The sequence below is a fragment of the Gossypium arboreum genome, chromosome 1 (genome assembly GCF_025698485.1).
Source record: "Gossypium arboreum isolate Shixiya-1 chromosome 1, ASM2569848v2, whole genome shotgun sequence".
Classification (NCBI taxonomy): Eukaryota; Viridiplantae; Streptophyta; class Magnoliopsida; order Malvales; family Malvaceae; genus Gossypium; species Gossypium arboreum.
This window is the reverse complement of record NC_069070.1, coordinates 95,359,979-95,375,940: the sequence shown is the minus strand read 5'-3', so window position 1 is coordinate 95,375,940 and position 15,962 is coordinate 95,359,979. Positions and strand designations below refer to the sequence as shown.

At 33.8% G+C, this 15,962-nt stretch overlaps 1 pseudogene; it reads left to right on the top strand.

Moving 5' to 3' along the window:
• Positions 1–3,409: 3,409 nt before the first annotated feature.
• Positions 3,410–6,097, top strand: LOC108482146 (pre-mRNA-splicing factor SLU7-A-like; annotated as a pseudogene).
• Positions 6,098–15,962: the final 9,865 nt, after the last annotated feature.

The following is a 15,962-nucleotide window of genomic DNA, read 5'->3' as shown; positions in this document are numbered from 1 at the left end:
GCTTTCTACTCTGTGTGTCCCCCTTAGGTCTACTTTTAGTGTGTTTATATAGATTTTAGAATGCTCAAAAACCCTAAAAATTGGCTTTTTCTGCGTATTTGGGAAATAGGGAGCGATATCAACACGGGCTGCCACATGGGTGTGTGGCTAGCCCGTGTGGCTCACACGGGCGTGTGCTCAGCCCGGTGGAAATGGTCTTGGCCATGTGCATCTTTAAATCAGCCATTTTGTCCATTTTTGGCCCATTTTCTGCTTCTTTTGTTCCCACATGCTCTTCTAAGTATAAAACATAAAATTAAAGGATTAAGAGCATCGAATTCACTAATTTATGTAATAAATCACCCAAAAACATGCCAAACATAGGATTAAAACATGTTACATTAATGGTTTATCAGGGATATATGATTTGAACATGAAATGAAATTGAAATGAGAATCATATGAAAATGGAATTGAATTGAAACAGATCAGGGAACTTGATTTTTACCCCGTTACACTATGTTAGAGTAAATCAGATATAATTGGCATGCCATAGAGTCTTTATATTTGAGGATTTAGAACTGTCTAATTCCTAGAGGGTCGAAGGAGGAAAGACCAAATTGGTCAGATTTTATTATTATTAGCCCCAATTCCCAGAGGATCGTAGGCAGCCTCAATTACCAGAGGGTCGTGGACTACTTTGATAGCTATCATTGCCTAACAACTCGAGGTGACGAATTCGTGTATCTAGTTATAAGTCTAAACTTTAGTATGAGATCTAAATTAAAAGGTAAGCAAAAACAAAACTTGAATTTATTTGAATTTCCATATTGTGCAAATTAAATTAATTACACTATTTTGAATTTAATTAAAAGCTTATTTTCTTTATTTAATTTGTCAATATCAAAATATTAAAGTTTATTAATATTAGAATTTTCTTTTATTGTGATGTTATTAATGATATTTATAATCATGTTTTAGTTTATTTCTATCAATTACTTTGTGTTCAATATTTATGTAATGATTTATATGATATTAGTATCACTAAGCATAAAAATTGCTCAGATACGTTTGTCTATTTTTCATGTAGCAGGTAGTTAGATTCGCTAGATCATTCCAGCAGCATCCGAAGAACCGAAGTTCAGCTCAAACAATGTTGGTGAAGAGTTTACTTTATAGTTAATGTAAATGGCATGTACCTAAGCTTGTATATATATATATATATATATATATATATATAATATTATGTCGTAAACTGAATTTAAATATTTTCATTATGTTTTCTTTGCTAGTACTTTATAACTAATGTTTTGGATGAAATAGTAAAGCGTAGAAATCTAGTTTATTGGCATGTTTTGAGAAATCGAAGTATGGGCGATTGATTTGGGAGATGAATTGAATGTGATTACATTGTGAAATCTAAATTTTTTTTGTAGGGGGTTTTAAGTAAAATAGGTAGAAATACTGCTGAAATTTTTATAAATTAATTTTACCACTATGTTTCCTTTTCAAAAAAAAAAAAAAAGGAAATGTGAGTTGCTTTGACAACAAAATGTGACATTTTATATTCGGATTCAACAATTGAGTCGGATATAAGGTGTCACTGCTCAGGCTATAACTATGGTTGAAGATACCGATGTGATTGTTGTCGAACTAGATAATCATGAGAAGTCAAGCCCTAATCCAAAAGACAAGCCTTTTTTTTAAAAAAAATCAAAATGATTGCTATTGAGATTGTTGAAATCTTTGCAATCCCTTTGTTGTTGAACATGAACCAATGCTAAAAGAGAAAATAGTTTCCCTAATTTAAGCTACAATTCAACAAGTTATATCCGATTCTACTCTTATTGAGAATCTTATTGAAAATCATGTTTCTGAAATTGATATTAATCCATCTTCTACTAATGAATTTGTGACAAATATTATTGGACTTGCTTTTATCGTTGACGATGTACCTGTTGAAAAACCATATTTTGAGTCAAAAGAATTAGAAATTGATGATTTAGCCCTAGAAAAGAACAAGAGAAAACCTAAGAAAACTAAAGCACAAACTATCGTATGTGTGGCCTCCTCTTTCCTCAACCAATTTTGGTTGATTTAGTAGCAAATTCTGACCAAAATGCCCTTGATCGGACCTCTCCTGGTTGGTGTTTCGATTGGACAAACATTGCCTATGCTGTCATTTTTTGTCCCTTGATGACAATGATATTGCGATATCCAGACAATGATATTGCGATATCCAACTCTGGATATCGCAATATCATTGTCAGTATTGAAATGGAGGTCGTCAGCTGAATATTTGAAATATTATACCCACAAATTAGATGAAAAACAATGATATTTGAAATATTTTACATATAAACATAATAATTATATTTAAAATAATTATTTTATTTTATAATATTAGAAATCACTATACCTACAATATAAGTGGAGAAAATAAATATTAATATATATAGCTATTATATATAAAGAAAAATATAAAAATTAATTGATGTTTTTAAAAATAAAATATATTTAACATAAGAATAAATATAAAAAATATTTTTATTATGTAATTATTAATTTATTTATATAAATAAATAACTTATTAATTTCAAATATTTATTATATAATTACATATTTATTATTTAATATTATAAATAAAAAGTTATTAATTAAAAAACTTAGAAAGTAATAATCATTTGGATGAAATTATTATTATTTATCCATCCAACCGGATTGCTCATGTGTTAAATTTCGGGCTTAGTTTGGATGGCGGTGTTTACCTCCGTTGAGATTAAAAACAAATGGCGGTGAGATTAATTCTTTAGCGGTGAGATTGGATCTTTAGCGGTGAGATTAGAAACAATGATTGGAGTGTGTGTTTGGATTCAAACGCAATTGTAGCGATGAGGTGAAAATGAAAAATGACTATTAAGGACATCATATTAGAATTGATATATAATAGAAGTTTTTAAATTATTTTACTTATATAAAATTATTAAAATATGTGAATTTATAAATTTATTTAATAAAATATTAAAATATATCTTTTAATATTTTATTATAAATATTTTAATGAATTATATAATCAATTTAAATTATTTATTAGATAAAATGATAATAATTTTTAATTTTTAATTTTTTATTATATAGCAAATGTTTAGAACGAATGAAATCATCAGATTTTCTTCCATATGCTCCATTCTTCCTTTACCTTCTAAAAATTTTAAGTTTTGTTCTCCATTCTTGACAGTAGCTAAAAGCTTGAACTTCAAGTATTTTTCTTTCATATTTTACCCGGGTATAATACGTTGCTGCTGGTACTCTATTTGAAATTCTTACTTTACCTGGTGTTGAAACTCTAACATAGATAGCAGAATTTGGCCGCCAAATCTAAAAAAAATAACAGATTGATAAAAAAACTTTAAGGATAAAATGATAAAATAATAAATGAAAGTTCAACCAGTGAAGTTACTGCTCCTGAAAGCTCCGATACCAAACAGCTTCAATCTCACAGCTTCAATCTCAGAATCAACCCACATCAAAAGGAAAAACTAGCAAAATCCGCAACGCAATAGACTTCATTAGGGTTCTTCGATTCCGTATTTACATATTCTTCTATCAATTTGTGAAATTTCATCTTCAAAACCCTAATTTTATTTTATTGATTCAACATGGCTATTGCATCAGGTACGTTCTCTATTCCTTTTCCCCCAATTTCTTCCTTCCGTTTTCTTTCGGTACCGGAAGAGAGATTTTTAAATTTTATCTGTAATTGTTTTGGAATTTCAGTGGCTTTTAAATCAAGGGAGGATCACCGGAAATAGCTGGAATTAGAGGAAGCTCGAAAGGCGGGCTTGCGCCGGCTGAGTTTGACGAGGATGGAAAAGAAATTAACCCTCATATTCCTCAGTATATATCATCAGCACCATGGTATTTTAACGCTGAAAGACCTAGTTTGAAGCATCAACGGAAGTGGAGATCCGATCCTAATTATACCAAATCTTGGTACGATAGAGGCGCGAAGATATTTCAAGCTGAAAAATATCGAAAGGAGCCTGCGAGAAGTAAGCGAACCTCTTTTTCTTTTTTCTATTATTGTGCACCCTACTTGTTGGTGTGTCTATGAATGCCTTGTTTCGTGTTTTAATGGGTTTTTTAGATTTTAGATCGCACTGGTTGATATAACCATTTCGGGGGTAGAAAAGGGAATTAAAATTCTGGTTAATAAGATGGATTCTTGGTTAATGTGAAGCTAAAATTGTAGGTTAAAATGTCGTGCAATATGACTTAAAGCTAATGTACTTCCTCTTGCCGTTTCTTTGAAATTTTCTGTTTAGCAAACAAGAATAAGGTTGTAATTCCTTTTTTTATATGTTCCGTATCTAACTATTTATTCGGAAGTGATGCAATAGATGTTTAGTTGTACTAGTAATGGCATTCCTCTCTAATAAGTGACGAGCCTATTTGTTGACATATTGAGATAGAAGTCATTTAGGCATTTTTGTAGCTAACCATATAGGGATAGATTCCAATGATAGAACTTTTTGCTGCCACATCAGACAATAGCTGGGTTATGTTGGCTAATGAAATTCATGTTTTCTTTCAAACACAATGGCATGAATCATGGAAGATACTTATTAATTGATCGAGTTGAACGTTCTGTAGCTTATGCACTCTATACTTGTTATATGGGATTAAATAGTTTTAGTTTAGATGGTGATGCTAGTTTGTGTCCTTTGTGCTTTAAACTCTTATCATGCCACAATTCATAATTTTTTATTCCCTTTTTATTGTTTGTTGTAGCTGTGGAGCCATGACACATGATGCAAAATCATGCATAGAGAGGCCTCGTAAAAAGCTTGCAAAATGGACGAACATGCACATTGCACCCGATGACAAGATAGAGACTTTCGAGCAGGATTATGATGGCAAGTGTGATACATGGAATGGTTATGATGCATCTACAGATGCTCGCGTAATTGAAAGGTATGAGGCAAGGGTTGAGGCTAGAAGGAAGTATCTGAAAAAACAGCAGCTGAAAAAGTTGGAGGAGAAAAATAGTAAAAATGAGGGATAGGGAGGAGAGGTTAGTGACGAAGATGATGCTCTGAACGGTTGATGAAGCTAAGATTGATGAGAGCAAACAAATGGACTTTGCTAAGCTTGCGAAACGTGTTCGTACCACTGCTGGAGGGAGCATGGGAACTGTCAGGTACATTTATTATACCTTTCCTCAATTGTATCTTATTTTTTATGTATTATTTTTACTTATTTTGGTTTCTAAAGTACATTTCTTCCCTGCAACATAAAACAAGTATTCTTATTTCATATTTGCCTTTTTCTTTTAGGAATTTGTGTATTTGGGAAGACACAGCGAAATATCTTTTGAATCTTGATGTCAATTCTGCTTATTATGATCCCAAAACTCGATCGATGCATGAAGATCCTCTTCCTGATGCTGATCCTAATGAGTTGTATGGAGTGAGTATCGTGCAGAATTTTTTCCTTTAATTGCTTTCATATCTATATGCCATAAAGTTGATTAAATAATGAATTCTGACTTGTTTATTTGTTATCTTGCAGGGTGATAATCAATATAGAATGGGTGGGCAAGCATTGGAGTTCAAGCAGCTCAATATTCATGCATAGGAAGCATTTGATAAAGGTCAAGATATTCATATGCAGGCTGCTCCATCCCAAGCTGAACTCCTCTTTAGGAATTATAAGGTCATTAAAGAGAAGGTGAAATGAAAGACTAAGGATACCATTATGGAAATGGAAAAGTATGGCAATGCAGAGCTTCTCTTGGGGCAAAGGAGGCAAGTTTAATATGATCGTGCTGGCATGATTATTAAGGGAATTGCCACGTAAGCATTAGAAATATCTAACTAAAGTTCGACTGTTTGACTGTCGCCCACCTGCCAGATAATATTTCTGCAAATATCTTCCCAAACTCTTGCAAGGGAACGCCAGAGCTGTTAGCCTGCGCAATGTTGTCCGTTCCATAATGTGATATTTGCTTCGAAGGACTTGAACCAGTGCTTTTGTATTGGTTAACAGTTCAATAATGTTTTTAGAATCAGAATTGTGATCAAACCATTGATTTTTTTAGAATCAGAATTGTGATCAAACCATTGGTTTTTAGTTCGACCATTTCGACCGGTTAAAAAATTAAAAAGAACACTCTAATATAATTTTTTTAGATAAATTTAAAATCCCATTCTTTTTTTTATCTTAATGCTTTTTATTCCTTGTTTCCGGTGCAAGCTTTCTCAATTCTTATGAAATTTAATTTTCATATCAATCAATTTACTTCAAAATTTCAATTTCTAACTCAAGTAAAGACTATCAATTTTAATACTTAAAATTCTCTCTATCTTTAATTCTTATTCTTTCAAGTTTTTAAAGTTTGAAGTTCAACTTTCAACTCTTCTTCATTTTCCTTTTCTCCAAATTGGTTTTTTTCTTAATCTATTCTTATTCTTTCTTTTGTATTCATTCATCTTCTTTTTTTTCCACCCATTTTATTTATCTATGATGGATTTAAAAGTTTCATTATGTACATATTTTTTCATTTCTTTTAAAATATAAAAATATAAAGATTGTTATTGTTTCTCCGTTCTTCTTGTTTTTATTCTTCTTATTTCTTCTAAATCACTTTAAAAAGTATGGAGAAAGCTTTTGATTGCTCAGTTTTTTTTATTTCACACTGCTTAGATTAGGGTTATTTTAAGTTCCTTTTTATATTGGTTTTAATCTGGGTAAAGGCTGGGTGTTATTTTTTAGGGCTGATTGGATTTGGTTGTGGTTTTTTCTAGTTTGGGCTAGAAGAAAATGACATAAAAATTGTAAAAATCGGTTCATTTACCGATTTATCCAATTTATAGTTGACAATTTCATAACGATTCAAAATGGTTCGCGATTCAAAATTTAGATACTTGATTTGAACAAAAACTAATTTAGATACTAACTCAAACAAAAGATATAATTTAAAGGTCTCCTATTCTATTAAGTCTTATTTCTAATTCAAAAAATGATTGCAATAATCTTTAGAAAAAGTTGTCGCACAACACAAACATATTTTAGCTAACACCACCATGAATCAAGCAATACCATCACCTACTTTGCTATCCTCAATATTTCCTACTACCCAAGGTTTGTGGCAGTTCAAGTACAAATACAAAACAATAAACACCAAGTGATGGCAAGGATTGAAAGTACTAAGCAATTGGTTATGGTTTCCAACCAAACTGTTTTCAAACATTCAAGATTCTCAAACCACCCCTTAGTCTATTGTCTTTATAGTCTTGAGTCCAACTAATGCAAGTACTAAGTATATTGCTAGAGTCAATACCATAATCGTTAAACACCATGGAATTATGCTTCTTCCAGAACATCCAACATACATTTCCAAAGAGAGTGTTCCAATAGGCATTACTAGAAACATAGGTAGTGGACATATTCAAATTAGCCATCCCTCAATCCACCAAATTTGATGCAAAGAAATTGACTTGAAGATAAGGAGGCACCAAGGTTTTCCACGCGTGTATCAGGCCTGAGCCACCCCTCATTGAATGAATAGAACTCTCCTGAACTTCCCCACATAGGTGAGAAGAGGCATTGATGGCAATTCCCTTGTTACATCTCTTCGTATTAGTTAAGAGTCAGTTCTTCACAAGAAGCCAAAGGAAACTCTTAACTTTTTGTGGACATTAAAGCTTCCAAAAAACTTTCTAACAACTATTAATGGCATCCAATTCTGAATTGCAATGGCAACATAAGCATCAGAAACTAAAAATCGACCACCAACTGTCCTTTTCCAAGTTATCATGTCTTTGCCCCCATTTAATCTCGAAGGGACGAAGGTACATATGCGAAGCAACATAATATAACCAAGCCATAAAGAGAGATTCCCCCAATCTCATTTCCCATATCAAGTTGTCATCTCATTAACCAAAGCATTTTGATTAATTCCTGTGGAAGAGTACTTATAATTCCAAAGAGGACCAAGATCCGAAATCAAAACACTTAACCAAAATTTGACTGTTTACCATCGCCCACCTGCCAAATAGTATTCCTTCAAATACAAAGGAACACCATACAAATGAGCTATTAGCTTGCGCAATGTTGTCTAGCCTATGTTCTATAATGTGATATTTGCTTCGAAGGTCTTGAACCCAAAGTGCTTATGTATTGGTTAACAATTGAACTGTCACATCCCAAATTTGACTGGTTTAACAAAAAGGTGAAAAAGGTTACCTATTTTGGCACACTATGGTAGCATAGTCCGCCATTTTACAAGCTTTTGGCAAACTAAATTTAGGATATAAAGTATTCGCCCGTAGAAGTATCCAAGGATTTCATTTAGGGGTATTATTCAATTGAAGAAAGAGTAAGCAAATGAAAGATACACATCAGAGTTTTGGTTGAACATAAAGTGCCTACTAAGTATATGAAAAAGTTGTAAGGGGCAAAGTGTCTTTAAGACCACACTATCACAAGTCACCGCCAAGGTGTAATAAGCCCGGTTTGCATGAACACTGTTATAGTTAGTTCTCATAATTGGATTAGTTGATGGTTAATTGGACTGTTTTGACTCTCTTTTTGATTGGCCTATCTTTAAACGTCAACTTCATCAGATTTTCTTTACTTGCCCCAAATTTTTAGTATGGAAAACAAAGTATAATTTTAGTAAATATAACCACTTGTTAAGATCTACTAAGAGAAGTTGGGTATATATATACGGTAAAAAGAGAACATAGGGATGGTTTTTCTTCTTTCTATTCCACCCTCTAGTTCTTCTTAGATCTAAACATTCTTTTCCTTTTCGTTAACCTAGAAGTTAAGGTTTTTGGGTTAATCGATGGATGTTTCAACCTTCTATTGCTGCTGCTGGTTCAGGAAGGATAATTGGATTTGGAACTCCTAGCTACAGTAAATGTGAGTATCATGTGAGTCTTTGTCCTGACTCTTGCATGTTAGTTTATAATGGTAGATATTGATGTCTTCTCAGATAGTTGGTGAATGTATGTGTGTGAATTATCATAAAGGTTCTGCATAATTACAAATGATATATATGATTTGCTGCATGATTAAGATGATGTGTGGTATATATGCTTATGAAATCATATATGAAAGAATATGAGTTCGTCAGAAGTGTGAACGAATTTGGGTAAGTGCATTTCATGTTAAGTGAGTAACACAACCATTTGTGATGCTTCCAGTAGGGCAAGTACATTGCTAACCGGGCTGATAGATCATTTTATGAAAATGTGTGTAAGACCATGTGGTAGAGATCCATGGCATTATATGATAATGAGAATACTCATGGTTTTGCCTCCGGTAATATATAAATCAGACAAGTAGAGCATGGTATGAAAATATGTACAAGACCATGAGGGAGAAACCCATGACACCCTCTGAGATAGTCCACCGAGACAGTAAACACATAACATTTTGTAAAGATTTTGTGGCGTATTCTGTAAACACTTTGTGGCATATTCTATAAAGCCTTTCTAGCGTATTCTGTGATACTTGTGTGGCGTATTCTGTGATGCCCTTGAGGTAAGATTTGGATAATTTCCTTTGAGGCAAAATTAGGATAAGTTTAGAGACTTCTTCACTTGATAACTTTGTGGTAGAGATTTGAGTAAGTTTGAAAACATCTCTATTTGGATAGCCTTGTGATGAAATTGAATATGACTTAAAGGTGTTTCCTGAAAAGTTCTCAACAGTATTTCTGAAAGGTGAATCCACCATAGTAGTCTGTCAGTACAAGTAATTTGGCATATTCGTAAATATGAGTAGTCTAAGAGTTTGCCAGATCTGAATTTGTTTACATTATGTAAGGAAGTAATATAAATTATATGGTATCTGCCAAATTTGAGTGTTTCATGCTGTATATAAAAATGTTATGTAAAGTAAAAGTTGTCCGGCAAATCAGAGCATTCTCATATATGTAACATGGTTGTCTGGGATTTCACGGGATGACTTAGAAGATTTTATCCATCAAAATAAGTTGTGATCTGATCTGATTGGTAATTTGATAGTTGCTAATTTAGTATGAGAATCTGGCAAATGTAGGATCTGTATGAAGTTCATCTTAAAAGATTAGTTAATATAAGTATCTGCTAAGAATAGTATCTATGAGTACACCATCTTGGGGAAGGTATTCAACATCCAACTGAGTGAGAAACCGTTGAAGGTAGGTTCTGTATGGATATCCTTTTGAGAAGTGTAGTTGTTTTCCAAAAAACATAAGATCTGTATTGGGTGGTGAAGTTTGGTGTGATAGCCCTAAAGTGACCCTAGTCGGAAAGCGATTTTGGGACCGCTAAACTGAGTCACCAAATTATTTGAATATGATATTTATTGTCCAAAATATGTGAATATGAATGTGTGAAAGTTTTAAGCTTCGATTTAGTCGATTGCATGTGAATTCAGCTAATAAGACTTATGTGTGACACTTTTGAAATGTGATAGGTTAATCTATAAGGATCTATTAGTGCATGTAATAAAAGGGTGGACTTGCATGTCAATTTCCCCCTTAATTTAGTAGTGGCCGGCCATGACAAGGAGGGTGGACAAAATGTTATGGGCAAAACATGTCATAAACATGTTATGTTAGTGATTTATGTTAGGAAAAATAAAATAAGGAGTATGGGCAATAAAATAATAATGGGAAGCTAAATGATGATGAAAAAAAGAAAAGAGAAAGAAAAAAAAAAGCTCTCATGTTGTTCTTGGCCGAATAGAAGAAAGAGAAGAAGGGGGAAGAGCTTGAGAAAATCGGCTATGGTGGTTTGATAGACTAAGGTATGTTTGATGTTGTCCATGAGATTCATGCATGTTTTTAGTTGTTAGTTTGAGTTCTACCTAGCCCATGGTTTAAATCTTTGCTATGAGATGGAGAAGATATTCGGCCATGGGTGTGTCTTCTTGGTTGATGTTTGATGTTGTGGTGATGAGGCATGAAGATGAGTTAAGATTCGGCTAAGGTGGATTTGTGTTGATGTCATTTGCATGCTAAGTGTGAAGCTTTGTAATGATACATGTGATGGTGATTGATGACTCTTGGATTTTCTTTTTGGCATTTTTGAGTTAGACATTAAGTTCTTTGTGTAACCCATGACCAAAATTGAATGGTATGGTGTCTTGATGCATTCGGCCATGGTAGAAAGTAGATGTGAAATGGTAGAAGGTGAAGTGCAAAATGTTAGTATTTGATTACCAGTGTATATATGCGTATTAGCCGAGTTTTGAACTTGAAACAAAATGATATATAATCAATACAAGTAACCATACTTGTAGGAAGTATTAAGCATATAATCGGCCTCAACATAGACATGCATATTCGGCCATAGGAAGAAGATTGGTGTTGCATGTATTCGGTTAGAGGCAAGCATATTGATGCTTTTATCTTGGCTTAGACAATCGGCTAAAAGGGAGTGTGGGTTAATATGTTGAGTTGATTCATGATTTCATATGTATGTGACTTTAATGTCTAATGTATATATATGGGCTAAGTACCTTGAGTTCCTCTTTTCGATGCTCAAATGATTAAATCAATTTATTTGTTAAATTAAGCTCAAGAGCAAAGGGGAACTAAATCAGATAAAGGGAAGGAAAAAGTGGTCGAATAGCCATCGAAATCGTTCGACAACATCCGAGGTAAGTTTTCGAGTAACGAGACTTAGTTTACGATTTGATTAAGTCATGACATATGAGCATAACAAATATGCGGTGATATGATGATTCTACTTGAATTATATGTTGAGTTAATTAGTCTATGCGTATGACGGGTAGCCGTATGTGCATAGAGATCGTGTCATAAAGCAAACTAAACCATGCTGTTTGTATGTGGCTAGTGAGCCGAAAATAGGATTGCTTAATACGTGACTTGTGTTTGAACTCTAATTATGAAAATGAAATATAGATGTGTCATGATTTATTGATATGTGCATGAATATTTGGATGATAACCGGGCTAAGTCCCGAAGGCATTTGCGCTAGTGACTAGTTCCGGGCTAAGTCCCGAAGGCATTTGTGTGAGCTACTATATCCGGGCTAAGTCCCGAAGGCATTTGTGTGAGCTACTATATCCGGGCTAAGTCCCGAAGGCATTTGTGCGAAGTTACTATATCCGGGCTAAGTCCGAAGGCATTGGTGCGAAGTTACTATATCCGGACTATGTCCCGAAGGCATTCGAGCGAGTAGCTATATCCGGTTAAATCCCGAAGGTACTTGTCTTGGGAATGAGCGACCTTGCTGTAATAGTTTCAATTAATACGCTCGTAAAATCCCAGCGATGAGGTATGTTTCAGATATGCATTGAATTAGTTGATCCTTACAAATAGTATTCGCCGATCGATAAATGAGCTCTTGGCCTTTGGCTAAGTTGATCTTTTGTGTATGAATATAAGGGTTGGTAATGTGAAGTAAGTATGATATTGAGAATTTGTGCATATGAAATTATTCGTTTAGCCATATGAATGCTACACTTTAGTTGTGTCTAATTTCATGGCTCAAAACTTACTAAGCATTAAATGCTTACTCCGTTTCTTTGAATCTCTTTTATAGATTTTGGTTCGTCACCATCGGACTCGGGATTGTCGAAGTCAAGTCGTCCACACTATCAAAGCCCCTTTTGGTACACTTTTGGTTGAACTTTGAAATGGCATGTATAGGACTACCCTTTTTGATGTTGGTCATGTACCTTTCGGTATTGTACAAATTTGGATAGCCATGCGAAAATGGCTTATATATATATATATTTTGAGCATAATGTTATAATCATCTTGTATGTATATGGTTATTGAGAGGTGTGGATATGCTTGGCAATGATTGGCCGTTGGAATGGTTAATCACAATCATATTTTGTGCTATATATGCTAAAGGGTTAGTTAAATCATGGAAACTATGTAATAGGTAAAGTCTACCCTAAAGGCAGATGCTGACAGCAGCAGTGGTGTAAATTTGAAAAATCACTAAAAATAGTAGGAATGGAGTTAAATAGTGAATAAATTATGTAATCGAACCTTGATGAATCTAATATCATATGGAAGAAACGAAATGGTCATATGAGTTGGATTTTAAGAGATATTTAAGTTTTCGTGGAACAGGGCCAGAGTGATTTCTGGATCCCCTGATCTGACTTTGGAAATTCATTATAAATTAACCAGAGATAATTAGAATCCATTCCATATATTTATAGATTCCTTTTTGAGTCTAGTTTCATTAGAAACAAACGGCATAAGTATTGAAGCCCTGTACAGGGAGATATATAAGTCGTAATGCATGAAGGTCAGAGCAGTTGAACCCTGAAACAGGAGAGACTTTAACTAATAAACTGTACTAATTGGCCCATTCAAAAATTCTAGAAAAAAATTTGTAGATGGATATATGAGTCTAGTTTCAGGAAAAATTTACGGAATAAGTTTTCGAGCTTCGGAACTCGAGATATGATTTTTAAAGTGGCTGTGATACAGTTAGCCAGCCTGTCTGGAAATTTAAAAATGAACCATGTAAGTCAATGAAATAAGTCCGTAAATACCTCGTGTTCGACTCCGGTAACAGTCTCAGGTACGGGGTGTTACAATTGGAATCTGTTTAATGAGTGAATTGTGTGTAGGATGCTTAAGTATGGAAGTTGGAGTATATGTATACGCTTAATATTAAGAAAGTATCCACCAAAGAAAGAAAGGAAATCAAAAGTCTTTAAGATGAAGAATTCAACATGAAATGCTTCAAGGTAATTTGGGTTAAAACTCACTAAGTTTGTGTCAACTTACAAATGTTCGTTTATGCTGTAGGTTCGCTTTAAGAGTGAGTACGCCATGAGGGACCAAGCTAGGATTGTGCCAGGGTGGTAGTTCGAGTTGCAATATTATGTATACAAAGAGCACTATAGGAGTATGACGCTTAGTATACTACGCGCTAAAGAATTACATTATATTTGGTTGGGTGTAATAGGAATAGATTACGGCCCAATTCAATGGGCCCACCACCAAACCAATGTTTGGTTGTAATGCCTATTACAGCCTCTTTCAATCCCTCCTCTATTCCCACTAAACACACTAAATAGCATTCAACACCCTACCCATAGAATAGCCATTCCTCAAGTCTCAGTTTCAACTTTACCCTTCTCCCTTCCTCACGTCTGAAACCTTTTTTTTTTCTTTCTTTTTCCCATTTCCTTCCTGCCTCTTCACTAACTTTACCCTTGCTCACATCTGAAGCTCTATCGATGCCTTCGCCCTTGACGCTTTCGCCTTCTCAGGTTAGGGCCATATTCCATTTTTTTAATTATTATTTTGATCATCTTCCAACAGATCGGCTTCAGATGGGTGGGGTAGTCTCTACAATTCCAAGTAGGTTTGCCTTTGTAGGCTACTCTCTCAATTATTCTTTATCATTCTTCTTTTGGGTCTTCATTGTTTTTTCTAAATGACTAACAGCTTTGATGCGCCATTTTATTGAACTCTTTTTTTGCAGCGATTGGGTTTAATGTAAAGACTGTACAATACAACAACATCAAGTTTCAAGTATGGGATTTAGGTAAGTTAACATTAATAAATCTGAAATAGCAGCTAATGTAGTTTATACAAATAGAGTTCAATTTAATTTATTGAATCATTGAAATTTACAATAATCCTTTTACTTAAAATACAATCATTGAATTTCATTTTTGATCCTATAGTTATCTGGTTGGCCTGCTTGCTTTGGCATTTGCCACAAGGCCTTTGGGAATTTTAGTTACAGTTTGAATTGTATAAAATTATATCAGCAGAAACTTTTGTGGCTTGAATTTACAGAGAAATTGTTTCAGTTGTTGAGTTTAAACATGTAGCTCCATTTTGCTTATCAGCTGTGAGATTCTATAAAGTTGTAACATTCATTTAACTCTTTGTTCTAGTTTAAATCAAATGTAGTTTTTTTTTTTTGCAGGTGGTTAGACAAGCATCAGGTACTTGTTTTTAAGCTATGTGGTCTCAAGGAAACATCTTAATACTTTTGGAATAGATAAGGTTTTCAATTGGTTTGTTAAAGTAGCTTTAACTATTGTGGTGTGTCTTCTAACTAATGGAGATGCAACCTCTAAGTTACTTTGCTTCTTCTATTTATTTAATTCTGATATGGGGACATCTTGTGGGTTTTTTTGGCTGCTCTTTAGCTGGACAATAAGGTGAGATGAAAGAAGATTCATCATTTTTCATTTATTTACTCAAGAAGGAGTTTTGTTTTTTGAAATTTTTCATCTCCAATTTACTTTCTTTGTGATGATTTTAGTCCTTTCATCGGGCAATTTGCTGCTTGTTGAACACGCCGATTGACTTCACCACCCTCTAACACTCGTCTTCCACTTTTCTTTTTAATCTGCATCTTTTACAAGGCATATTGGAGATGCTATTTCCCAAATACACAAGCAATAATTTATGTTGTTGATTCAAGTGACACAAAAAATTATTCGCTCTGCTATTGACTTTAAGAGGGACCCATGGCCTAAGGTTTCGGACAATGCAAAGGACCTTGTAAAGAAAATGCTTAATCCTGATCCAAAGCAGCATCTTACAGTACAGGAAGTGCTTGGTAACCTTCTGTACATGTTGCATGATTTATTTATATTGATATATATTTTCTATGCATGAAAAATAATCCCAACTATTGTATGCAGAACATCCATGGCTACAAAATGCCAAGAAAGCACCCAACGTTCTGTTGGGTGAGATTGTGAAAGCTAGGGTCAAACAATTTTCTATAATGTACAAGCTGAAGAAGAGAGCTCTAAGGGTAATAATCCACTTTGCACCACCTTTGACTAGTTTTTATTGATTGTATGTTGCATTTTTAAATGTTTTCCAGGGCCCTAGTGCTGGAACTAGCTCTAACTTACCTACTGTAGGTGCAATTGCTGATAGTCAGTCAAGCATGTTCTATTTTTCTTGCTTCTAATTTTGTCTGATCACATATTGCAATAGTTTATTTTTTACTTGATTAT